This window comes from Ictalurus furcatus, chromosome 13 (assembly GCF_023375685.1).
Source record: "Ictalurus furcatus strain D&B chromosome 13, Billie_1.0, whole genome shotgun sequence".
In the NCBI taxonomy this organism is placed as follows: domain Eukaryota; kingdom Metazoa; phylum Chordata; class Actinopteri; order Siluriformes; family Ictaluridae; genus Ictalurus; species Ictalurus furcatus.
The window spans coordinates 10,344,925-10,359,433 of NC_071267.1; the positions used below are offsets into that span (position 1 = coordinate 10,344,925).

At 38.8% G+C, this 14,509-nt stretch overlaps 1 protein-coding gene across 1 annotated transcript in view; it reads right to left on the reverse strand.

Annotated features, from left to right (window-relative positions):
• The window catches only part of myocd (myocardin), a 103,341-nt gene extending 95,554 nt beyond the window's left edge, over window positions 1-7,787 (reverse strand). Inside the window, exon 1 of the mRNA XM_053639117.1 lies at window positions 7,480-7,787. The gene's annotated coding sequence lies outside the window, so the exon portion shown is untranslated. The remainder of the gene's footprint in view (window positions 1-7,479) is intronic.
• Window positions 7,788-14,509: the final 6,722 nt, after the last annotated feature.

Here is a 14,509-nt window from a genome sequence, read left to right on the forward strand (position 1 = left end):
CCTCTAATAGTTAGCTTTGTGGACTTTCTCTCAAGAGGGCTTCATTTTTCATTTACTTTTACTATGTTTACTTCTTCCTCTACAAAAAGAGCCTTTTGACAAAATATTGATATGGCTGTGAAATTACCTCACGACCTGATGATATTCGGTATATAAAAGTAAATTACAGTAAACTGATTGCACTCACAAGGAACAGAAAATCAGTTCCTGTCCCGAACAGAACAGCAAACACACGTAACGTCATCACATACTTCCGTTGAATCATAAACTGGAAAGAAAGCACATGGAGTGACCTGATCACTTTGCGATTCAATAGCACTTATTTCTTTTTCTAAAAATAAGACCTGCGGCAGACCAAAATAGACCAAAACCTATTTCGGTTGGTTGTTTCCATTGGATGAATGTTTTGTACCCTATGATGTGTGCATGTGAGAGAGGAATGCGTTTTGTTTTTTTGTTCTTCGAGGAGAAAGGAGCTCGTTCTCCACTCAATCAGTAATGACTCATCACCTCGGTATAGGTCTGACAGACTTCTACATAGTGCAGCCGTGTTATTATTTTCCAAAATAGAAGGTTGTGTATGCACATGCTAAATTTAGCTTAAACAGACATCCTTATGAAAAGGTGAATAAACACATGATGGAATATATTCCACATTTTTATCATGCTTAGCAAATCAGACATTACAAGCAAATGCAGTAATATGGTAGGAAGCAGAAATCATTGGTTTCAAGTAGTCAAGTAATCAGTGTTTCTAAGTATAAAGAAGATGAATGCAATGCTTACTGGGAAGTTTAACTACTCAGTGTAGGCAACATCATGTCCTATCAAGGGTCTAAGATGTTATTTTTAGAGGAACGCAGACAAGTGATGAATCCTGAAGATCAAAGATATGATTCATATAAGTGTAATTTGTTAGGGGGAAAAAAAATAAAGGGACAACTTCTTAAGACCTATGACTCACTTTTAGCTCTGGTAAATCTGAATCTTATAGATTGTATGATCTCAGACTAGTATCTCAGACTTGAATATAATTTCATACATTCATACATTCCTGCAAGTATCTGAGACACAGCTAACCATTTGATGAACATATAGGTTATGTATACCCTTTATTAGGAACACCTGAACAACTGCACATTTATACCGTTATCTAATCAGCCAATCGTATGGCAGCAGCACAATGCATAAAATCATACAGACACAGGTGAAGAATTTCAGTTAATGTTCACATCAAACATCAGATTGAAGAATAAGTGTGATCTCTGTGACTTTAACTGTGGCGTGGTTGTTGCTGACAGATGGACTGGTTTGAGTATTTAATATACTCAGCAGTATAATCTGCTGATCTCCTGGGATTTTCACAAACAACAGTTTCTAGAGGTTACACAGAATGGTGTGAAAAACAAAAACCATCCTATAAGTGGAGGATCTGCAGGCGGAAACAGCTTGTTAATGAGAGAGATCAATGAGAGAGAATGACCAGACTGGTTTGAGCTGACAGGAAGTCTATAGTAACTCGAAAAAGCAACCGTGGTGAGCAGAAAAGCATCTCAGAACGCACAACACATCAAACTTTCAGGTGGATGGGCAACAACAGCAGAAGACCACATCAGGTTCAGCTCCTGTCAGCCAAGAACAAGAATCTGAGGCTATCATGGGCACAGACTCACCCAAACTGGACAGCTGAAGACTGAAATCTTCTTAAATGAGCAGGTGTACACTGTGTATATGAACACATAACAGAACCTATTTAGCAGTCTCTAATGTCTTAAGTTTAGACAGGATATTACAGAGCTATAGTACCCAAAGCTAACACACACACACACACACACACACACACACACACACATATATATATATATATATATATATAGGTGCATCTCAAAGAAGTTTAATATAGTGGAAAAGTTCATTTTTCATTTTTTAATTTAATTCAAAAACTGTCACTTTCTAGATTCATTACACATAAAGTGAAATATTTCAAGCCTTTAAAAAAATCTCAGTGATTATGGTGTACAGCTCATGGAAATCAAAAATCCAGTATCTCAAAATATTAGAATAAAGAATTTATAATACAGAAATGTCGACCTTCTGAAAAGTATGTTAATTTATGCACTGATACTCGGTCGGGGCTTTAATCCTTTTGCATGAATTACTGCATCAATGCGGCGTGGCATGGAGGCCATCAGCCTGTGGCACTGCTGAGGTGTTCTGGAAGCCCAGGTTGCTTTGATAGCGGCCTTCAGCTTGTCTGTGTTGTTGGGTCTGGTGTCTCTCATAGATTCTCTATGGGATTCAGGTCAGGCGAGTCGGCTGACCAATCAAGCACAGTAATACCATGGTCAGCAAAACAGTTACTAGTAGTTTTGGCACTGTGGGCAGGTACCAAGTCCTGCTGGAAAAGGACATCGGCATCTCCATAAAGCTCGTCAGCAGATGGAAGCATGAAGTGCTCTAAAATCTCCTGATAGACGCTGCATTGACTCTTGACTGTGAAAACACAGTGGACCAACACCAGCAGATGACGTGGCACCCCAAATCATCACTGACTGTGGAAACTTCACACTGGACTTGAACCAACTTGGATTCTGTGCCTCTCCACTCTTCCTCCAGACTCTGGGACCTTGATTTCCAAATGAAATGCAAAGTTATCTTTCATCTGAAAAGAGGACTTTGGACCACTGAGCAACAGTCCAGTTCTTTTTCTCCTTAGCCCAGGTAAGATGCTTCTGATGTTGTCTCTGGTTCAGGAGAGGCTTGATACTAGGAATGCGACACTGTGACATTTCTGTATTATAAATTCTTTACTCTAATATTTTGAGATACTGGATTTTTTGATTTCCATGAGCTGTAAGCCATAATCATCAACATTAAAACAAAAAAAAGGCTTGAAATATTTCACTTTATGTGTAATGAATCTAGAACATATGAAAGTTCCACTGTTTGAATTACGGAAAAAATTAACGTTTCTATTTGTTTGAGATGCACCTCTCTCTCTCTCTCTCTCTCTCTCTCTCTCTGCTTGGCCAGCCCACCACCTTCACCCTCAGCTTCTTTGGCAAGGCAGTGGTCGTCTTGGAGGTGTGTTTGGGGTCGTTATCATGCTGGAATACTGCATACTGATCATGCTCTGCTTCAGTATGTCACAGAAAATGTTGGCATTTATGGTTCCCTCAATGAACTGTAGCTCCCCAGTGCCGGCAGCACTCATGCAGCCCCAGACCATGACACTCCCACCACCATGCTTGACTGTAGGCAAGACACACTTGTCTTTGTACTCCTCACCTGGTTGCCGCCACACACGCTTGACACCATCTGAACCAAATAAGTTTATCTTGGTCTCATCAGGCCACAGGACATGGTTCCAGTAATCCATGTCCTTAGCACACCTGCTCCCCATTCACACCTGAGACCTTGTAACACTAACAAGTCACATGACACCTGGGAGGGAAAATGGCTAATTGGGCCCAATTTGGACATTTTCACTTAGGGGTGTACTCACTTTTGTTGTGAGCGATTTAGACATTAATGGCTGTGTGTTGAGTTATTTTGAGGGGACAGCAAATTTACACTGTTACACAAGCTGTACACTCACTACTTTACATTGTAGCAAAGTGTCATTTCTTCAGTGTTTTCACATGAAAAGATATAATTAAATATTTACAAAAATGTGAGGGGTGTACTCACTTTTGTGAGATATATATATATATATATATATATATATATATATATATATATGTGTGTGTGTGTGTGTGTGTGTATATATATAGAATATGTGTATGTATATGTACATATGTATGTGAGAGAGAGAGAGAGAGAGAGAGAGAGAGAGAGAGAGAGAGATGCATCTCAAACAAATGGAAACGTTATTTTTTTCCGTAATTCAAACAGTGGAACTTTCATATGTTCTAGATTTATTACACATAAAGTGAAATATTTCAAGCCTTTTTTTGTATATATATATGTTACATAATGAGCAGTTACATGTCCATACTACACCAGTAGTATTACAATATATCAGTGGTTGATTTGTTAGAAGTGACTGCTTTCAGGATGTCTCCTACTACTGCAGTGGGATTTAAAACAGATGGTCCTGGTAAATAGTGGAACAGTCAGAGGTTATGAGATCTCCAACCGGCTGCATGTATATGGGGCTAACGTATTGGGAATATGGGTGGACCTATTTTATCTGATTTATTGTTGTTGAAATTAGTCCTATAAATCATTGCATGTTGTATCATTTTATTCCGTATAAAACATTATATGTAGACTATACTGTATATAAACCGTACACGTACTGCAAGTAAATTTATACACAGAGATTTGGAACGTGGGTGAGCCACCTAATCTAAATATAATCATAAAGCTTTTTTTTTTTTGTACTGTTTAACAAAGAAAACTGTATAATCGTTAATGTACGTAGCAAAACTTTATTAAACAGTTATGGAAGGAGTCTCTAGTGTCAGCGCTTTATAACACTCAGAGGTAAAACTGTCCATGAAGGTTTTAGCCATGGAAGTGTTCTGTCATTTCTTATTAACATGACAAGCTGCATTTTTATCTTTTCTTTTTAACTTCAAGAGAAAGACAAAATAGGCTAGTGAGGCAGCAACTGTTTAACATCGGAGATATCTTGCTTCTCATACATTCCACAACATTAAATATAACTACAAACAGAAAAAAAATGTATAATGCGTCCTTCATTAATATATAAAAAAAAATGCTAATGGCAAATTGAGGTAGTATGAGAGGAATAAAACACTTCAGAGAGTGCTGTTATAGAAATACTATCAGCTTGCCAATGTATCACACCACACATTTATTTATTATTTTTCTGGTGTACTGTATTTCTTATTTATTATGTATACTTATGACAGAGAGAGAGAGAGAGAGAGAGTAGCTAGGTCACAGAGAGTTCAGTAGTCCCCAGTAATTTGTATATTTCCAACGGCTTGGCTTTGTGAGTGAATCAGTAAGAATGAGTAAATTGTGTTCAAGGAGAATGTATATTTTGCTTAGCACCAGAACTCTATGTCTCGGTTAAACACCAGAGTGTCTAATGTTGGCTGCTTGCCTATAATGGACCTCATCTGCAGGCACAGTGACAGCAGAGCTTACACACTGTCCGTGGTGAATTAGAACCCATGTATCTAAAGAGCGGAGGGGATGGATGACATAGTGCCTCTGCAACCCGTTATGCATGCGCTGGCTGGAGCGAAACGCCTGTGACAAATGGGATCCTTCCACGAAACAAGAGTCGTACAGAGAAGAGCGATTTTGATATTTTGTCATTTACAGGCATGATTCTAAGTGATTGTGTTCAACAATCGGCTGGTCATCCCAAGCAAAAGCACATATACATTTCTCTGTTATAATATGTCATAGAAGATACTTGATAAATTAGTTTATGAAGAAATTATTGACACAGGGAATAAAAGGCTCAAATGACCTTCAATAAACCTGCCTTTAAAAGAAAAATGATTGAGGATGGATGCGTTTAGTTTTACTCTGGATATTATTCCCATTGTTGAAACAATATTCTTCAGTATCAGATATCTGTATGGAAACTGGACAGAAGACCTTAGCAGATCCCCATGTGCTGCTCATATCCATTTCCTAACTGCGTGGACTGATAAATGATGATTAATTAAGTGGGTATTTGGTCTGTAATGCTTAAGCCGCTGCGTAGTCTTTCCATTTGTATAAGGCAATTATTTACGCAGAAACATTAGCTGATTTCACCTGCTGCACCTTTGTAATAAAATAGTACAGTAATGAAGGTTTCTCTGGATTATTTAGTCTAACACGTATGAGAAATATTGACTCGGAGTCTCCTTAAGCGAGCCAACAATATTACTGAATATACAGCTCAAAAATAACTTTGAAATGTAACCCTGTCAATCAAGTAGATTAAAACATGACATATTTTGAAGGAAATGTGATGCCTTTGCCTATTGTACTAATCTCTGTATTCATGCTAATGATACCTGAATAAGAAATCGAATCTGTATGAAGTCGTTTTTTTTTTTTTAAGTCGTATGAAGAGTACAAACGAAGGACAACTACTAATTATAAGACTACTGCGAAATGGCACATTTCTTCTGTGTAAAATATTAACAATATACACAAACCTGTGCTCCACGTTTGGATTTTGATCACATGGTTATAAATTTCAGCCCATTCTACAAGACAAAAGAAGGAGTGGAAAGATCCCCTTCGGTGCCTTTACTTTAGCACACCGCTTCATGATGTAATGTTTCTCGAAGGCAACAGGACAAGCACCAAACATTTGAGAGATCGTAATCGAAAACAGATTGGGGCTCGACAAGTGCATTTTTTAAACATGCTTGCTCAGTTAGACCTCAAACTCGGGGCGAGTCCTCAATGTCCACACACATACAGAGACATATGCTCTGAAGGAGATGCGCCACCGACTACAGCTGATAAAAATAGGCAAGCAATTTGCCAAGCTTCATATAGAGATGTTGGGCTGCACCGAATGATTTTTATCCATTTGGTTCTAATTAGGTCTGGCTCCTGGGATCAGCCCTGAAGATATGTTCCTTCTGAACATTTCAACTTCTATAAACAACCAATCTTCTCGTTTCCAAGCTGACGGCTTTCAGGCACCGACCTGCTCGCCTCTGCCAAGAGGTCTGCGCGTTCCCCCTATGTTCTGCTTTTGACTAATAATCTTATTTCCAATATTCATTTACATCACCCAACAAAAATCCCCCAAGGCCACGCCATGCCAAGAGACATCCAAACACAATGTGTCACTGTACTGTGAGAGCATAGCCCCCGGACTCGAATATCATTTAATCACCATTTTGGAGCAGAGTGTGTGAAAACATTTCCATCAATATGATCTCAGCAAGATTTACTTAGAAGCTTTGCTGATAATGCTTACATCCATGATTACTCACTCGTCTCGGTCCTTCCTTCCTCGGTGTTAAACAACCATGTTTTAACACTGTGCTTATTAGGAAAACATGCTCAGTCAAACAACATAGGAAATATATTCTTTAAAAAAAACAAAAAAAAAATGTTCATCCAAATTCCACCTGATTACACACACACACACACACAAAAAGGACCTCAAAAAAATGCATTCTTTCACTCAACATGGCCATAAATAAAAAGAATAAAATGCTTCACTTCTTTCAGAGATTTGTCAGTAAAACATCCTTCTCTGTGTATACCTTTGCTATCAATCCACCGTGCCTGTTGCACAAACTCATCTGGAAAAAGTTCAAGGACGTATCACAGGAAGGCCTCATAATTTAGGAATCAAAAAATGCTAAAAGAAACGTTGTCAAATGTGAACAGAGTCTTAAATGCAAAGCGTGTCTCTATTTATGTGTGTGTGTATGTGTGTGTGTGTGTGTGTGTGTGTGTGTGTGTGTCAGAAGCACAACAGGCCAGGCTGTAAGAGCAGTAAGATATGAAGGACAGGTAAGGAGGTTGAGTACTCACTGCACGTGTGTCAGAGAGGAGGTGAAGAGGAGGCTCGCCCCGGTCAGACCCCGCTTCCTGCAGCACGCGCTCACCGAGGAGTGAAAGAGCACAGACTTCTCTCCTCCCCACTCTCCGAGCTGCAACTACTCTTTACTGCCATCACTTCATTTAGCAGGGGAATACTTGGACTTAGACTATTACCTCAGCTTTGCAGGGAGCCGCCGATTACTAATGTCATTTCCATTAAAGTACATTTTTCCTTCTGAACGATTTCCATCCATTATATTAATTCACATGATTCAAAGTCAGTGCGAATCAAAAAAGAAAGCATTCCACGTTGAGTACACACAATTAGTGCTCCTTTGAAAAGTGCGAGATGTTCACACTGATATTTCACTTTGATTTATTATGGGCTTATTTCAGAGCAGACGTCATCCAAGAAGTGGACCTCATTTACATATTAAAATGTATAATCGGAAACAGTCTGTATTTTTTTTTTCTTTCCCTTCAGAACACATTCCTGATTTTTTCTTCTTCTTCTTAATGCATTCTAAAAAGGTTTACGTTTGAAATGTTTTCCTGCGAGGACAAACCCCCAGAGCAGACACTTATCGATGTATGCGTGTATTATGATTTACTGTGAACATATAGGTTAGATGTCTACATGAGCGAACCTGAATTGGCTACGACAAAGGAATTCAAAGGCAACCCGTTACAGCTGTTTTAATTTAGAATGATGGATTTCTAGCTCTGCCTGGTGTTGAAAGGTCATTCGTAGACATCAAATAGAAAAGTTCTGACAGATAGTTTGGCGTAACTAGTCCTAAAAGAATCAAACACACCCAAGCCAATTTTAATGCATGTTTTGTTTTGGGTTTTTTTTTGTTTTGTTTTTTTTTAAAATACTTCTCACAGAAGTATTTTCAGTGTAGTCTGGTATTCACTGGCTGTTGTAACTGTTTTCCTGTTTCAAGGAGATTTGATTTCCAGGATGCATGAGTAACCACCACCAACATGTAACACACATACTTACATATAGTGCATACTATATAATGTATACGAATGACTCTATGTTCACTTTATTGTTTAGTTAAACGTAACTGTATGGTAATATTGAAAATCATCATGTTTTGTGCATATTTCAAACACATTCTCACTCACTCAATTTTGGGGAAGATATATTATTCAACCACTCCTGCGTAATCCATGTTGAAAAATTAAAAAACAGAGTCTGTTGTAAAACATAGTAATGATGACATCACACGCTAAACTTAGCTAGGACTTTAAGCTTTTGTGGTGTATTTGGACTCAGCATCAGCCATGATGTCAGTTTTTGCCTTTTTGACTGAGTGTGCCGCTGAGCTCTGTATCATTCAATGCCAACTGAGACTGCCGGGGAGTCGCACATGTCTGACAAAAACAAGAGAGATTATTCTGTTCCAGTTTACACTGCAATTGAAAGCATACTCACATTAATATAAGGCTCGACAGGAGGGGAGTGAGAAATGTAATGTGTTTCCTTAACCAAATATCTCATGTTCCACAGTGACCTAAATACATCTGTATCTGCATCTGTTTAGTGCTTCATGTATACAGTACAGCTGTATCTGCATTCGAATTGAAATCCAAAGTGGGCGTGGCATAAACATGGAGGCCTTTTTTAAATGATGAGGGAAAAAAACTCAAAAGTAGAAATGTGAAAGGTTACACGCAGGAGTAGCGCAACAGAAAGGCCTTTGCCCTATTGTCCAGAGATTGCAAGGCGTCCCATGTCAATCACAGCAAGATTAGCCAATCGTAGGCATCTGTGGGCTCATGCAGGCAGAAGGGGGTGGATAGCACTAACACACCCTGAGGGAGCATGAACAGCAGTTTGAAAAGATGTCCGTGGCTTTCTGGCTTCACGTGTCTCGGAGGTTAGAGAGGTCTTCGCTCTTACTGGTTGGTACTGTAGGTGTCATGTAATAGGGGAGAGCTGACTGGTGGGTGGGAATTGATCAAGATTAAATTAGGGAGAAACAAATCGAAGGGAAAATCCCATCTAAATCCAAGAAATGTAAAAGGTAAAAAATGTTTTTGTTTGTGCAACAAATCCACAATATTTTCTAACAAATGTAGTCGATTTCTCAAAATTATAAACACATTAGTAGCATAGTTGAAGCCACAGTGATCCTGACCAGGCAGTTACTAAGGATGAAGAAATGCAAGCTGTATATTTGTTCATGTTCATGAACATGGTCGTTGTTTGTATTTCAAGCTTCGTATCTGACCGCATTCATATCTGAAAGTACGATCTTTCTAGTCACATGAGTCTTGCTGTTGTTCCGCAGGATCCCAAAACACCTCTGGTTTCAACCAGATGCCATGTGCCATTTCTTAAAAACGTGATTTTGTTCATGCCAGAGAGAGCGTGCTTCATTGATTCTGTTTACTTTTGACACGTGTATTTGTTTTGGTTTCTGTCCTGTCTCCGCCCCTGTTCTGTTATTGGTTATTTCCTAATGTCTCAGCTGTTTTGTGTCATCCCCTTAGATGCATTGTATATTTAAATATGTCTTTGTTTGGGGTGAAGTATTGCGTTTCTGTATTTTGCCGCCTGTGCGTTACCGAGCCTTTGTTCTGTGTTCTCGTTTCCAGGTTCTTTGATCTTGTTCCCAGTTTCTTGTTTGATCGCCTGAACTTTTTCCTGTTTTTCACCACGATTTTGCCCTACAATTTGTGTTTGTCTGCCTGGCTCTCTTAACTGCACTTGCATCCATCTCTAACTTGATAGCGTGACAAATACCACTTAAACTACTCTAGTGAGCATTCAAAAGAAAAAAAGAAAACATTTATATCCACAGCCCATTGTGTAAATAAGGGTTTTTTTTTTATAAATAAAAATTGTTTGTAAGAGATTTTACTGCTTGATGATGATAGCACCAATGACTTAGGTCTAGATGAGTCAGTTCTCTAAAAAAAATCTCAAACCCTCAGCTCTTTGTGAATCAAAAACAAGTGTTAAATGGAAAGTTCTGTTGACAGACTTTCTGGCAAATTTCCTCATCAGCCATGAAGTCGCTGATTGATTCCTAGCTTGGCTGATGTAAATCCATCACTACACTTTAATATCTGGAGCAGATGAACGGAATGTACCCTGGGTTTAGAAACCAACTTTTCCTGCTGTAAGAAAGCTTTAATGTTATTGCATGGTGCGCTATTTAGGACACCATATGCACATCTCTTTCTGTGATTGGGAACTGCTGTTGTCGCAAACACAAAAATCACATGGATTCTCATTGCGTTGCCGATGAGGTCCGAAATTTCAGATCTTCTTGAGCAACGATCATCAGAAATAATGCCGAGAGGATGGAACAATGATGGTCCGTATTATCTTTGCAGGCTTGTAATGTCTGTTTTCAATGTGATTCGTCCAACACAATATGAGTTGTTTACACCCATAAGGGAAAATCAGTGTGTTCCAAATGCTTCAGTGGGCTCTACATTTAATTAGAACCACCTTTCTACAAAAATAGAGGTACAGGACGTTATAATGGCACTCTTGTGTGATAATGTTTTCAATGGTATTATGATGGCAAATCAATATCATGGCCAAGGAACAAATATGTTGTTTGGGGAAATATTTAACATCATCGGGTCATGGATGTTGAATACGCAAGAGAATAGGTCATTGGATTATAACGTCTATCATCTATGATCGATGACGCATTCATTATTTTTTATATGCTTTTGATATATTTTGATATTCAGATCATGCTAAGCCTGTAGCTCATGTCAAAATGTGATGTCATGTGTCAGGCAGCAGAGACGGCGAAAGTTGCAGGTAGAATGCTTTTTTTAAAAAAAAAAAAAAACGGTGCACAAATCCAAAGTGTAAGGCAAGGTCGTAGTCACAAAATAATGAGGCAATAGCCAGGCAATGTACAAACAGACTATATCAGGCAAGGCATGAGAATCAAAAACCCAAAATCCAGAAACCAGATCACTTATAATCATATCAAAAAATACACGGGATATGAGGCTTGGTAACGTCACGTCAGGCAAAAATACACTGAGCGGATACCAATGAATTTGCAGATCATGTAAATCTAAAGGTATATGGTATATTATGGGGCTTGTGAGATGTTCCAGTTACACGTTTTCATGTGTTATATTAGCAACATTAACTGTTATAAGTCATTTGGTAATTTGAATAGTATCATTTCTTAATTTTATTGATTTGATGACTTACTCTAGCCTGTAGTTTAAGCAAATCCATATGATATCCATCCATCTTTTTTCCATACTGCTTATCCTAGACAGGGTCATGGTAGAGCCTGGAGCCTACCCCAGGGAACTTGGGGCAGAAGACCGGGGACACCTTGGACAGGGTGCCAATCCATTGCAGGGCACAATCACATACACATTCACACACTATGGACAATTTGGAAATACCAATCAGCCTGCAGCCTTTGGACTGAGGGAGGAAACAGGAGGACCCAGTGGAAACCCCCGAAGCATGGGGAGAACATGCAAACTCCATGCACACAGGGCGGAGCTGGGATTCAACCCCCAACCCTAGAGGTGCGAGGCAAACATGTTAACCACTAAGCCACTGTGCCCCCCTCCATATAATATAATTTTGCCAAATCAGCTACTGGTTAAAAAAAAAAAAAAAAACATTTTAAATGGGAAAATATTTGATCTCACAAGTTATTCAAATGCATTTGCTTGGGTAATATTTATGGAATAAAACACAATAAAACCCTGAAGCGATTATTTTCTAATAACAGTACATCCTGAAGTGAATTTCTCTTATACCACAGCAATCCATCAATGGTCAAATTGTTGTATTTATTAAAGAACAGCGTCATACATTTTTTTTATACATCGCATTTAATGCTGTGAAACAACTATAAACTCTTATTCCCTTATCCACCTGTCTTTCTTCTCTCCCTTAAGTTAATAAGAAAAAAAACCCACACTTTTTTCCTCTGACTGTTACGAATTACTAAGAGTGGAGACTCCTTCCAAAAAAAATGCTCATAGTAAACTTCACAACAGCAACAAGTACCCTCATTTGCTTTATCTGTTTATGTGAAACATCCACATTCAAGCCGCTGTGTAAGTTGTTACTATAGAAACAAGTGCATTATTATGCACCTTTTATTTGCCTTGCAGCTGTAACTATTGCCAGAGCTGCTGTTATAGAAAATGAATCAACACCTTCAGACCAATCAAAACAACATAGTAGTGTAAATGCAGACTAATCGCCCACTTTATTAAAACCTGAAATGCAGACTAATCGTCCACTTGATGTATAGGACCTGTCTTTGCTCTCAGAACAGCCTGAATTCTTCATGGAATAGATTCCACAAGGTGTTGGAAAAATTCCTTTTAGAATCTTGTCCCTGATGACAGGACTACATCATAGTAATAATTGCTGCATATTTGCTCTACCACATCCCAAAGGTGCTCTATTGGATTCAAATCTGGTGACTGGGAAGGCCATTGATGTACACTGAAATCATTGTCATGTTCATGACACCAGTTTGAGACGACTTGTGCATTGTGACATTGCATTATCATGCTGGAAGTAGCCATTGGAAGGTGAGTAAATTGTGGCCATAAAGGGATGCACATGGTCAGCAACAATACTCAGATAGGCTGTGATATTCCAACTATGTTCAATTGGTATTAAGGGACCCAAAGTGTTCCAGGAAAACATACCCCACACCATTATACCACCTTCACCATTTAACACAGGGCAGGTTGGTTCCATGCGTTCATTTTGTTGATGCCAAAATTTGACCCTACCATCTGCATTTTGCAGCAGAAACCAAGATTCCACAGAACAGGCAATGTTTTTCTAATCTTCACCTGTACAGTTTCAGCAAACCTGTGCCCACTGTAGCCTCAGATTCCATGTTCTTGGCTGACAGGCGTAGAACCCGATTTGGCCGTATGCTTTTCTAGCACATCTGCCTCGAGTTCGATGTGTTCGAGGTGGTACTTCTATGAGATGCTTTTCTACTCATCATGGTTGTAAAGCGTGGATATTTGAGTTACCATAATCAGCTTGAACCAGTCCGACCATTCTCCTTTGCCCTTTCTCATCAACAAGGTGCTTCCCCCTTCAGAAATGCTGCTCACCGAAAGTATTTTCACGATGTTTTTGCACCATTCTGTGTAAACGTTAGAGACTGTTTTTTGGGAAAATCCCAACAGTTTCTGAAATGCTCAAACCACCCAATCTGCACCAACATCCATGCCACAGTCAAGGTCACTGAGATCACATTTTCCTTCATGCTGATGTTTGATGTGAACATAATCTGATGCTTTTTATCTGTTTCTGCATGATTTTATGCATTGTGCTACAACTGCATGATTGGCTGATTGGATAATATTTTTTTATCCAATTTTTCCTCTAATGCTCCTTTTTAAGCCTCATTTTGGCTGAATTAGTTGCACTGCATCGAGTGAAACATGATGTGTTGCACACCCACCTGTTAGGATATTGTTCTGCTGTATATTTATACAGTTACCAGCAAATGATTTCTAATTAACATTATAGATGAAGGAACAACAGAGTTGAAAATAGATATTCCACACATCCAAATGGACTCTGTGCACTGCTTTGTGAAAGCAAATGTTCTTAAAAAAAAATAAAATAATAATAATTAAAAAAAAAGCTGAAAACATATCTCGAAAGTATCTGGTGGTGGTGGGGGAAGGGGGCTGGGGGATAAAAATGACTGAATGTTATGACTGACTATGCGGCTGTAGGCTCAAGCGATGTGTTGCATATGGCCGCATGTGTTTTCAAAGACTCCTGACAGAAAACGGAGAATAAAAGAGCTGCTTTTCTTTTCAGCTTTCTCCCGGGTGTCTAAACATCATCTAGTTGTGACTTTAATATGTCAAAGGAATATGAAGTGTATACGTGTCGTGCCAATACAAACACTGAGCTGTAATGCTAAATCTCGAGGGACATCTTTACACAGCGCTGCTTACAAAAGACTATTTGTGATTTGTCTTCTGACTGTTCTGAGGACTTAACTCCTGTACT